Here is a 13583-nt window from a genome sequence, read left to right on the forward strand (position 1 = left end):
GCCGTACGCACTACCCTCTGTCGTGCCTTGCGGTCGGAGGCCAAGCAGTTGCCATAACAGTCTGAGATGCAACCAGTCAGTATGCTCTCGATTGTGCAGCTGTGTAATTTTTTGAGGATCTGAGGACCCATGCCAAATATTTTCAGTCTCCTGAGGGAGAATAGGCTTTGGCGGATGATCTCCGCATGTGTATTTCCCACCGTAAAGCATGGAGGAGGAGGTGTTATGGTGTAGGGGTGCTTTGCTGGTGACACTGTCTGTGATTTATTTAGAATTCAAGGCACACTTAACCAGCATGGCTACCACAGCATTCTGCAGCAATACACCATCCCATCTGGTTTGAACTTAGTGGGACTATCATTTGTTTTTCAACAGGACAATGACCCACTTCCAGGCTGTGTAAGGGCTAATTTACCAAGGAAAGTGATGTAACTGCTGAATCAGATAACCAGGCCTCCACAATCCCCCAACCTCAACCAAATTGAGATGGTTTGGGATGAGTCGGACCGCAGAGTGAAGGAAAAGCAGCCAACAAGTGCTCAGCATATGTGGGAACTCCTTCAAGACTGTTGGAAAAGCATTCCAGGTGAAGCTGGTTGAGAGAATGACAAGAGTGTGCAAAGCTGTCATCAAGGCAAAGGGTGGCTATTTGAAGAATCTCAAATATAAAACATATTTTGATTTGTTTAACACTTTTTTGGTTACTACATGATTCCATATGTGTTATTTCATAGTTTTGATGTCTTCACTATTAGTCTACAATGTAGAAAATAGTCAAATTAAAGAAAAACCCTTAAATGATTAGGTGTTCTAAATATGTTGACCGGTAGTGTAAGTATTCACACCCGAGTCAACACTTTATAGAAGCACCTTTTAGAAGCGGTTACAGTTGAGTCTTTCTGGGTAAGTCTCTAAGAGCTTTCTAAACCTGGATTGTGCAACATTTCCCCATTTATTATTTTACAACTTCTTCACGCTCCGTCAAATTGGTTGTTGATCATTGCTAGACAACAGTGGCCGTAAATGCCGTTTAAGATGAGGGAGGACCATTATTTATTTTTTAATGAGCATGGCCTTATTTCTATTACAGCATGTTGGATGACTGTCATTCATATTCCATTCACCCAGTTCAATGTAACATCGACAGGTTTAGGGTACTACATGATACTCAACATTTCCCAATACCCATCATGAGGTTGCTACAACCTAGTCTATGAATGAAAGTTTACAACGTAGGTGACATACGGACAGTGACTCAATACCGCCTTGCACACTCTTGCCTGCAAATAGCTTATCTAGGGTGTAATAATTTGTCCAACAGTTGCAAACAATAGTTTCTAATGGACAAATTCAAGATATGTTTATATGTTTGAGCCGGGTGTTTGAGTAAATAAACTAGCCAGCAAGCTAACATAGCATCCCTCTGTTTGAGCCGGGTGTTTCAGTAACTAAACTAGCCAGCTAGCTAACATAGCATCCCTCTGTTGGAGCAGGGTGTTTGAGTAACTAACCTAGCCAGCTAGCTAACATAGCATCCCTCTGTTTGAGCAGGGTGTTTGAGTAACTAAACTAGCCAGCTAGCTTGATGGGAGTTGTGCTATCGTACAGAGTGCTGTTGAGGCTACTGTAGACCTTCATTGCAAAACAGTGTGTTTTAATCAATTATTTGGTGACAGGTGAATATATTTAGTATAGTTTTATCTATAAAGGATTACTTTTTCAATGTTTTACCATTTTTTAGAAATTCACTGAGGAGGATGGTTCTCATCCCTTTCCTACTCAGAGGAGCCTCCACTGCTAGACAACCATTTTCAGGTCTTGCCATAGATCTTCAAGTAGATTTAAGTCAAAATTGTAACTCGGCCACTCAGGAACATTCATTATCTTCTTGGTAAGCAACTCCAGCGTAGATTTGGCCTTGTGTTTTAGGTTATTGTCCTGCTGAAAGGTGAATGCATCTCCCAGTGCCTGGTGGAAGCAGACTGAACCAGGTTTTCCTCTAGGATTTTGCCTGTGCTTAGCACCATTCCATTCATTTTTATCCTGAAAAACTCCCCAGTCCTTAATGATTACAAGCATACCCATAACATGAGGCAGCCACCACTAAGCTTGAACATTTGAAAAGTGGTAGTCAGTAATGTGTTCGATTGGATTTGCCCTTAACATAACACTTTGTATTCAGGACAAAAAGTTAATTGCTTTGCCACATTTTTTTGCATTATTACTTTAGTTCCTTGTTGCAAACAGGATGCATGTTTTGGAATATTTTTATTATGTACAGGCTTCCTTCTTTTCACTCTGTCATTTAGGTTAGTATTGTGGAGTAACTACAATGTTGTTGATCCATTCTCAGTTTTCTCCTATCACAGCCATTAAACTCTGTAACTGTTTAAAAGTCAGCATTAGCCTCATTGTGAAATCCCTGAATGGTTTCCTTCCTCTCCGGCAACTGAGTTAGGAAGGATGTCTCTATCTTTGTAGAGGCTGGGTATATATGATACACCATCCAAAGTGTAATGAATGAAGGAATATTCAATGTCGTCTACCCATAGGTGCCCTTCCTTGCGAGGCATTGGAAAACTTCCCTGGTCTTTGTGGTTGAATCTCTCCGACAACGTTAGTTGTGTGTTATTCGTCATGTTAGAGAACAGCTATTAGCTGTACAATAATCCATGGGGTTGAGTGCCTTGTTGTTTAAATTCAATAACACCATAGCGATTTCAATCATATCAGTCTATCTTACCTTACAGGCCTAACTCAATATTAGGGACCTAATAACACCATAGAGAATCAAATCAAGCTTTATTTATACAGCACATTTCAGACATGGAATGGAACACAATGTGCTTCACAGGAAAAACACTAATAAAAACAATAAAAATAAAAATAAATATTTACTACACAAATATAAGAGGATAAAAAACTAAAGAATTACAATAAAAAATGCACAACTAAAAATCACCCTGAGGAAAAGCACCACTAAAAAGGTGTGTTTTTAAGATCTCTTCTTTAAAACGACACAGTTTCGTTCCCCCTCAGGTTCTCTGGCTATTCCAGAGGCTGGGAGGCATAGTAACTAAAGGCTGCCTCTCCATGCCTCTTGGTCCTAGGCTTTGGGATAGTTAAAACTCACTGCTGTTAATCCTCCTCTTCACCCTCCTTCTCCTCTTTCACTGTGACAGTCATCTCCCCCTCCTCCCCTTTCACTGTGACAGTCATCTCCCCCTCCTCTCCTTTCACTGTGACAGTCATCTCACCCTCCTTCTCCTCTTTCACTGTGACAGTCATCTCCCCCTCCTCCCCTTTCACTGTGATATCCTCCTCTTCCTCTTTCACAACAATGTTCAGCCCCAGAGCTTCTTTCTCCGACCAGCAGACCTCTTCTTTTGTACGGGGCGAGTAGCTTATTGAGCTCATGGTTGTGGACGTTAGTTGGCTAGCTAGTTAATTAGCATTAGCGTAGTGCTAGGCTATCTTAACAAGCTAGCTGAATAACAACATATATATTACTAGTAAGCACACAGACTGTGTGTTTATAACCCTGCCACAAAATGGTCAAAATAGCGCCAATGTTTTGGTTTGTATGTTTGTTGTGTTTAAAACTAGCCTAGCACTACGCTAATGCTATCTTAACAAGCTAGCTGACTGACAACATATACAGTTGAAGTCGGAAGTTTACATACACCTTATCCAAATGCATTTAAACTCAGTTTTTCACAATTCCTGACATTTAATCCTAGTAAAAATTCCATCTTAGGTCAGTTAGGATCACCACGTTATTTTAAGAATGTGAAATGTAAGAATAATAGTAGATAGAATGATTTATTACAGCTTTTATTTATTTCATCACATTCCCAGTGGGTCAGAAGTTTACATACACTCAATTAGTATTTGCTAACATTGCCTTTAAATTGTTTAACTTTGGTCTAACGTTACGGGTAGCCTTCCACAAGCTTCCCACAATAAGTTGGGTGAATTTTGGCGAGGACAAGGCTGGAGATCACCCTGTCATGCTGATTGAGTTAGAATAACAGACTGGAAGCTTTAAAAGGAGGGTGGTGCTTGAAATCATTGTTCTTCCTCTGTTAACCATGGTTACCTGCAAGGAAACACGTGCCGTCATCATTGCTTTGCACAAAAAGGGCTTCAAAGGCAAGGATATTGCTGCTAGTAAGATTGCACCTAAATCAACCATTTATCGGATCATCAAGAACTTCAAGGAGAGAGGTTCAATTGTGTGAAGAAGGCTTCAGGGCGCCCATTAAATCCAGCAAGCGCCAGGACCGTCTCCTAAAGTTGATTCAGCTGCGGGATCGGGGCACCACCAGTGCAGAGCTTGCACAGGAATGGCAGCAGGCAGGTGTGAGTGCATCTGCATGCACAGTGAGGCAAAGACTTTTGGAGGATGGCCTGGTGTCAAGAAGGGCAGCGAGGAAGCCACTTCTCTCCAGGAAAAACATCAGGGACAGAATGATATTCTGCAAAAGGTACAGGGATTGAACTGCTGAGGACTGGGGTAAAGCAATTCTCTCTGATGAATCCCCTTTCTGATTGTTTGGGGCATTCTGATTGTTTGGGGCATCCGGAAAAAACCTTGTCCGGAGAAGACAAGGTGAGCGCTACCATCAGTCCTGTGTCATGCCAACAGTAAAGCATCCTGAGACCATTCGTGTGTAGGGTTGCTTCTCAGCCAAGGGAGTGGGCTCACTCACAATTTTGCCTAAGAACACAGCCTTGAATAAAGAATGGTACCAACACATCCTCAGAGAGCAAATTCTCCCAACCATCGAAGAACAGTTTGGTGACGACCAATGCCTTTTCCAGCATGATGGAGCACCTTGCCATAAGGCAAAAGTGATAACTAAGTTGCCAGGAAACTCCCCAGACCTTAATCCCATTGATAACTTGTGGTCAATCCTCAAGAGGCGGGTGGACAAACAAAAACCCACCAATTCTGACAAACTCCAAGCATTGATTAGGCAAGAATGGGCTGCCATCAGTCAGGATGTGGCCCAGAAGTTAATTGACAGCATGCCATTGCAGAGATCTTGAAATAGAAGGGTCAACACTGCAAATATTGACTCTTTGCATAAACTTAATGTAATTGTCAATAAAAGCCTTTGACACTTATGGAATGCTTGTAATTATACTTCAGTATACCATAGTAACATCTGAGAAAAATATCTAAAAACACTGAAGCAGCAAACTTTGTGAAGACCAATACTTGTGTCATTCTCAAAACCTTTGACCACGACTGTACATGAAATGGTCAAAAGAGCGCCGATGTTTTGGTTTCTATGTTTGCTAGCAAGCTACAGAGGAGGCTGATGAGTCTGTGTTGTTGTTGAAAAAGCTTCCTGTCCACAGGACTATACGTCATGCAAGAAACAGCTCTTGAAAGACTCACATCGTCATCTGCTGACTGGAGTGGGTAACGCAGTTTGGGGAAATATTCACTATACTGTGTTCATTCTGCCAAATCATATAATGTCATTTCAAAATATGGTGTGCTGGATGGTAGACGGGGTTGATCATGGTGATGCTGAGTTGGCTGGTAGACAGGGTTGATCATGGTGAGTTGGATGGTAGACAGGGTTCATCATGGTGAATTGGATGGTAGACAGGGTTGATCATGGTGAGTTGGATGGTAGACAGGGTTGATCATGGTGATGGTGAGTTGGCTGGTAGACAGGGTTCATCATGGTGAGTCGGATGGTAGACAGGGTTGATCATGGTGATGGTGAATTGGATGGTGGACAGGGTTGATCATGGTGAGTTGGATGTTAGACAGGGTTGATCATGGCGAGTTGGATGGTAGACAGGGTTGATCATGGTGATGGTGAGTTCGATGGTGGACAGGGTGGATCATGGTGATGGTGAGTCGGATGGTAGACAGGGTTCATCATGGTGAGTTGGATGGTAGACGGGGTTGATCATGGTGATGGTGAATTGTCCTCAGACATTGTTATCAGTCTTCAGATCCCTCTAGTTTGCTCGCTAAGCAAACCAAAGAAATCTACATGCCAACATTTCTGTAATCTCTGGTGAACAGACTTAACTGGTATCATAGCATCTGTCAACAGACTGTGGGACGGCAGCGAATTAAGGGACTTTTCTGACCACATCCCAACTAGTCAACATGTTAAACGGACCCTTGCCTTAACCCTAACGATAGACTTCCAGAGAGAGGGGGAGGAGCTACCGCCCTGCTTTCTCTGAGCTGACCAATCCTGTTGTTGGTAAACACCCACACCATTCTGTTGTTGGGGTACGTACGCCCACACCATTCAAACACAGACTATTTCACTCACATTGCAATTCATAGAAATCTGGAAATAATGGATAGTTAACGTTTTCAGAGGGTGGACCCCTTGTTGACAGTACATCAAATTACACTAAGGAAGGCCACATTAAGAACGCTTGAGGTGGCAAAACTCACCCTGTAGGGCTTCTCTCCGGTGTATGTACACTAGTCTACCATTAACTGGATTGAGCTACCAAAAGTGGAAAGGTTACCCAACAGTGTGGTGTTTTCTCTTGTGTCCAGCCAGGTGTCCTGACTGAGTGAATCTCTTCCCACACTGATCACAACCAAAAGGCTTCTCTCCTGTGTGTGTTCTCTGGTGTCTAGCCAGGTGTCCTGACTGAGTGAATCTCTTCCCACACTGATCACAACCAAAAGGCTTCTCTCCTGTGTGTGTTCTCTGGTGTCCAGCCAGGTCTCCTGACTGAGTGAATCTCTTCCCACACTGATCACAACCAAAAGGCTTCTCTCCTGTGTGTATTCTCTTGTGTAAAGCCAGGCTTCCTGAATGAGTGAATCTCTTCCCACATTGATCACAGCTATAAGGTTTCTCTCCTGTGTGTATTCTCTTGTGTAAATCCAGGTTTCCTGACTGAGTGAACCTCTTCCCACACTGATCACAACCAAAAGGCTTCTCTCCTGTGTGTATTCTCTTGTGTCTAGCCAGGTGTCCTGACTGAGGGAATCTCTTCCCACACTGATCACAACCAAAAGGCTTCTCTCCAGTATGCATTCTCTGGTGTACTAGAAGTCCGTTTGAAGTGGTTGAGCTCATTCCACAGTCTGAGCAGTGGTAAGAATTCTCTCCTGTGTGTTTTCTCTTGTGTTCAACCAGGCTTCCTGACTGAGTGAATCTCTTCCCACACTGATCACAACCAAAAGGCTTCTCTCCAGTGTGTATTCTCTGGTGAACTTTTAAATACCCTGAAGTAGTACAACTATGCCCACAGTCTGAGCAGTGGTAAGGCTTCTCTCCTGTGTGTGTTCTCTTGTGTATTACAAGTCCACGTGAAGTGGTTAAGCTAATGCCACAGTCTGAGCAGTGGTAAGGCTTCTCTCCTGTGTGTATTATCTTGTGTCCAGCCAGGTGTCCTGACCGAGTGAATCTCTTCCCACATTGATCACAGCTGTAAAGCTTCTCTCCTGAGTGTGTTCTCTGGTGTGTTTTAAGTATTGCTGAAGAGGTGAAACTCTTTCCACAGTCAAAGCAGCGGTGAGGTTTCTTCCCTGTAAGTCTCTGCTGGTGTTTCTTGAGGTGTTCTGATCTGGAGAGACTCTTCTCTGCCTCGTCAGCATCATGATGTTGGTTAGCCTCCCCAGATGATAAGCCCCTTCTACTGAGAGAGCGACGGTTAGGGCTGTCCCCTGTGAAACAAAGACAGACAGTTAGGGTTCCTTCTTCATATCGAAGTTAGTTCAAGGCCCAGCTTTCCAAACTCTTTTGATCGGATATGAGCATTTTGGATGGGTTAAAATCATCAATGTAACCAATGGGGTAGGAGTGCTTCTAATGATTCTATTTTAAGAAGGTTAGTGATTGTATTTAATGGTAATTAAGGACATCTAGGTAGTGTCCCAACATAAATGTATGTAAGAGCATAAACCCACTCCGTCCCGGTGTTTTCCTGCAGTCGACCAGCAGCACAGACACCCTCTTCAGACCCAGCAGTAAGTTACCAGGAGAGGCACGACCTGGGGACCCCAAGAGGGGGAGGGGGGAGGAGGGTTGGAGGGAGAGGGAGGAGGGGGTGGGATAGGTGTTTCCTGTAAATCCCAAAAAGAGGGTAGTGGAGTTCAAGTTAGTACACTAAGGGTAAAACAACACAACAATGGTATGATGAGGTCTTGCATTTAAATGGGGACGGCCACAACGGAGTGGAAACAATGCCCCCTTGCTGTTTAAGACTTAATGGACACCAAATACATTTTTTACAAACTCTGCTTCTTCATTCCGGTCTGTTGAACAACAGGAGTTACCAAACCACAGAAAATGAAAAATGTGGTTTTCAACGATGGGTTTATGATATAGTTTGCAACTTGTAAACGATTACCCATTCCTAAAAGTGAGTACCACTTTCACAGCATGTTAAAAATAATACACAGTCTGTTTGCATAGATTTGCAGCAGTCGAATATTGTAACTGTATGTAACACGCACGATATGAACCCGGGGCTCCCACGGGAGAAACCAATATCTTACACTTCAGACCAATAGGACATTCCCTATCGGGAAAAAGGGCAAATTGATTTAGCTTATTTTTATTTTAGACCCTGATTACGTTACTATGTGAGAATTCCAAGAATATTTTTGGGCATTGCTGCCGATGGAATCAGCCAATAACAAAAGGGATGGAAGTATAGACAGCGTTCCTTGATCTGATCTACAGGCTATTTGATCTGATCTACAGGCTATTTGATCTGATCTTCAGGCTATTTGATCTGATCTTCGGGATATGCATCAGACTATTTTGAAATGTTAACCTAATATAATACATTGCCTTAAGAACATCTGCACTCCCTTGAACCTTTTTCACATTTTATTACGTTACAAAGTGGGATTTAAATATATTAAATTGTTTTTTTTTGTAATCGATGTGCTAATTTCAAATTGTCAATGTGGCTTTGATTGGATAGTTGATGTTACGTTGGAAAGCTTTATGTTTATGACAGTTTGTGATAGAACACATGAAAAAAAGGGCGGGTGTCATGTTTTGGCTGACAAATGTACTAAAATGTAATAACATCCAAACTATGAAATAACACATATGGAATAATGTTGTAACCAACAAAGTGTTAAACAAATCAAAATATATTCCAGGTGACTACCTCATGAAGATGGTTGAGAGAATGCCAAGAGTGTGCAAAGCTGTCATCAAGGCAAAGGGTGGCTACTTTGAATAATCTCAAATCTCAAATATATTTTGATTTGTTTAACACTTTCTTGGTTACTACATGATTCCATATGTGTTATTTCATAGTTTTGATGTTTTCACAATTATTCTACAACTTAAAAATATAGAAAAACCCTTGAGTGAGTAGGTGTGTCCAAACTTTTGACTGGTACTGTATATATTTTTTTTCCCACTTTCAAATGGTACAACAAAGACGTTTGGAGGTAGAGGGCTGCTGGCTCTGAAAGAGATCATTGCAGCGCGGTCCGTATTTTTCATGTTGAGGGCGGTCAGACAGAAAACGTTGTGATAAATATACTTGTCCCGCAGATTATTTGGAAACGGTGTCTTTCTGCTGTGTATGCGTTAGCCCAGCTATTGTACTAAAAGCACCTCTGTCAAATTATTCACACACTAGCCTACCTATGAATGGGCGAATAAATCACGTGGCAGTTATCTTTCCAAGGAAATTCACTTAAATATAATTAGGCTATAGTTTACTACAGTGTCTGTTAATAGAAAGAAGTTGGGGACGTTCAACAAACGTGAGTCGAGGTGAAATCCCAAAATGTGATTAGCAATATAAATCAAAAGGCGCAACATGGGAATCGAGCGTTGAGTCTTCTTCTTTTCAATATATATTAATGATCCATTTATTTGTCTCTGACTGAAAATATTCCCGCTCCTAAAAGACAGGCTATATCCTCCATGCAAAACGTAGGTCAAGAGAAAGTGCAACGGACCGCTCATCTTTCTTACTGCTTCAAGTTCAGCAGCCATACCTCTCCTCTCCTAGTTCAGCAGCCCTACCTCTCCTCTCCTAGTTCAGCAGCCATACCTCTCCTAGTTCGGCAGCCATACCTCTCCTCTCCTAGTTCGGCAGCCATACCTCTCCTCTCCTAGTTCGGCAGCCATACCTCTCCTCTCCTAGTTCGGCAGCCATACCTCTCCTGTCCTAGTTCAGCAGCCTCTCCACTCCTAGTTCACCAGCCATACCTCTCCTGTCCTAGTTCAGCAGCCATACCTCTCCTCTCCTAGTTCAGCAGCCATACCTCTCCTCTCCTAGTTCAGCAGCCATACCTCTCCTCTCCTAGTTCAGCAGCCATACCTCTCCTCTCCTAGTTCAGCAGCCATACCTCTCCTCTCCTAGTTCAGCAGCCATACCTCTCCTCTCCTAGTTCAGCAGCCTTACCCCTCCCAGGCCTCTCCAGGACCTTAATGTGCTTCTTCTTGAGCCACTCCTTTGTTGCCTTGGCCGTGTGTTTTGGGTCATTGTCATGCTGGAATACCCATTCACGTTCAATTTTCAATGCCCTGGCTGAGGGAAGGAGGTTCTCACCCAAGATTTGACGGTACATGGCCCCGTCCATCGTCCCTTTGATGCGGTGAAGTTGTCCTGTCCCCTTAGCAGAAAAACACCCCCAAAGCCTAATGTTTTCACCTCCATGTTTGACGGTGGGGATGGTGTTCTTGGGGTCATAGGCAGCATTACTCCTCCTCCAAACACTGAGTAGAGTTGATGCCAAAGAGTACGATTTGTCTCATCTGACCACAACACTTTCACCCAGTTCTCCTCTGAATCATTCAGATGTTCATTGGCAAACTTCAGACGGGCCTGTATATGTGCTTTCTTGAGCAGGGGGACCTTGCGGGCGCTACAGGATTTCAGTCCTTCACGGCGTAGTGTGTTACCAATTGTTTTCTTGGTGACTATGGTCCCAGCTGCCTTGAGATCATTGACAAGATCCTCCCGTGTAGTTCTGGGCTAACTCCTCACCATTCTCATGATCATTGCAACTCCACGAGGTGAGATCTTGCATGGAGCCCCAGGCCGAGGGAGATTGACAGTTATTTTGTGTTTATTCCATTAGCAAAATAATCATACCAACTGTTGTCACTTTCTCACTACGCTGCTTGGCGATGGTCTTGTAGCCCATTCCAGCCTTGTGTAGGTCTACAATCTTGTCCCTGACATCCTTGGAGAGCTCTTTGGTCTTGGCCATGGTGGAGAGTTTGGAATCTGATTGATCGATTGCTTCTGTGGACAGGTGTCTTTTATACAGGTAACAGACAGATTAGGAGCACTCCCTTTAAGAGTGTGCTCCTAATCTCAGCTCGTTACCTGTATAAAAAGACACCTGGGAGCCAGAAATCTTTCTGATTGTGAGGGGGTCAAATACTTATTTCCCTCAATAAAATGCGAATCAATTTATAACATTTTTGACATGCGTTTTTCTGGTTATTCTGTTTCTCACTGTTCAAATAATCCTACCATTAAAATTATAGACTGATCATTTCTTTGTCAGTGGGCAAACGTACAAAATCAGCAGGGGATCAAATACTTTTTCCCCTCACTGTATATATGAATGGATGGAGAAGCACAGGCAGTTATCTTCCCAAGGAAAATAACTTCCTAAATATTATTAGGCTATACAGTTCCTATGGAAAGTCTACACCCACTATAACTTTTTTCACATTTTGTTGCTTTAAAAAGTGGGAATGAAATAGATTTGATTATAATTTATCGTAATTCATCTACAAAAAATAATGTATAAGTGAAAACAAAATTCTACAAATTTGTACAAACAAATCCAAATAAATAACTAAAATAGTCATTGCATAAGTATTCACCCCCTCTGTTTAGGTAAGCCTAAATTAGTTCATAAGTAAAGTTGGTGTTAAGAAATCACATTAAGTGATATGGACTGTAAAATGATAGCGGTTAACATATATTTTTTGAATGACTAACCCTTCCTATGTTAATAATGAGTTTGTGTATGGTGTATTAAGCCACCCAGACAAAACAAATATGTTCACAATAATCTCCAATAATGACCACCTGCAACCCTGTACATGTGACTATCCGCAATAAGGACCACCTGCAACCCTGTACATGTGACTATCCCCAATAAGGACCACCTGCAAACCTGTACATGTGACTATCCCCAATAAGGACCACCTGCAAACCTGTACATGTGACTATCCCCAATAATGTCCACCTGCAACCATGTACATGTGACTATCCCCAATAATGTCCACCTGCAACCATGTACATGTGACTATCCCCAATAATGTCCACCTGCAACCATGTACATGTGACTATCCCCAATAATGTCCACCTGCAACCATGTACATGTGACTATCCCCAATAATGTCCACCTGCAACCATGTACATGTGACTATCCCCAATAATGTCCACCTGCAACCATGTACATGTGACTATTCACAATCCCCAATAATGACCACCTGCAACCCTGTACATGTTACTATTCGCAATAATCCACAATAATGATCACCTGCAACCCTGTACATGTGACTATTCACAATAATGACCACCTGCAACCCTGTACATGTGACTATTCACAACAATGACGACATGCAACACTGCACATTTGACTATTCACAATAATGACCACTTGCAACACTGTACATGTGACTATTCACAGTAATCCACAATAATGACCACCTGCAACCCTGAACATGTGACTATTCACAATAATGACCACCTGCAACCCTGTACATGTGACTATCCCCAATAATGACCACCTGCAACCCTGTACATGTGACTATTCCCAATAATGACCACCTGCAACACTGAACATGTGACTATCCCCAATAATGACCACCTGCAACACTGAACATGTGACTATCCCCAATAATGACCACCTGCAACCCTGTACATGTGACTATTCACAGTAATCCCCAATAATGACCACCTGCAACCCTGAACATGTGACTATTCACAATAATCCACAATCATGATCACCTGCAACCCTGTACATGTGACTATTCCCAATAATCCACAATCATGATCACCTGCAACCCTGTACATGTGACTATTCCCAATAATCAACAATAATGTCCACCAGCAACCATGTACATGTGACTATTCACAATAATCCACAATCATGATCACCTGCAGCCCTGTACATGTGACTATTAACAATAATCCACAATGACCACCTGCAACCCTGTACATGTGACTATTCACAATAATCCACAATAATAACCTAAATGACCGAGTGAAAGGAGAATATAAATATTCCAGATCTTGTTTGCAACAAGGCACTAAAGTAATACTGCAAAAGAATTAACATAACAAATCAATACACTTTTTGGGCCTAAATGCAAAGCCTTAAATTTGGGTCAAATCCAACATAATATCACTGAGTAACTGCCTCCTTATTTCCAAGCATGGTGATGGCTGCATCATGGTAAGGAAATGCTTGACATCGTCAAAGACTGGGGAGTTTTACAGGATGAAAAGAAACAGGATTTCCTAGAGGAAAGCCTGCTTCAGTCTGCTTTACACCAGACACTGGGAGAGGAATTCAGCTTTCAGCAAGACCGTAACCTACAACACTAAGCCACATCTAAATCTGTGGGAAG

Source organism: Coregonus clupeaformis, unplaced genomic scaffold (genome assembly GCF_020615455.1).
Source record: "Coregonus clupeaformis isolate EN_2021a unplaced genomic scaffold, ASM2061545v1 scaf2277, whole genome shotgun sequence".
Classification (NCBI taxonomy): domain Eukaryota; kingdom Metazoa; phylum Chordata; class Actinopteri; order Salmoniformes; family Salmonidae; genus Coregonus; species Coregonus clupeaformis.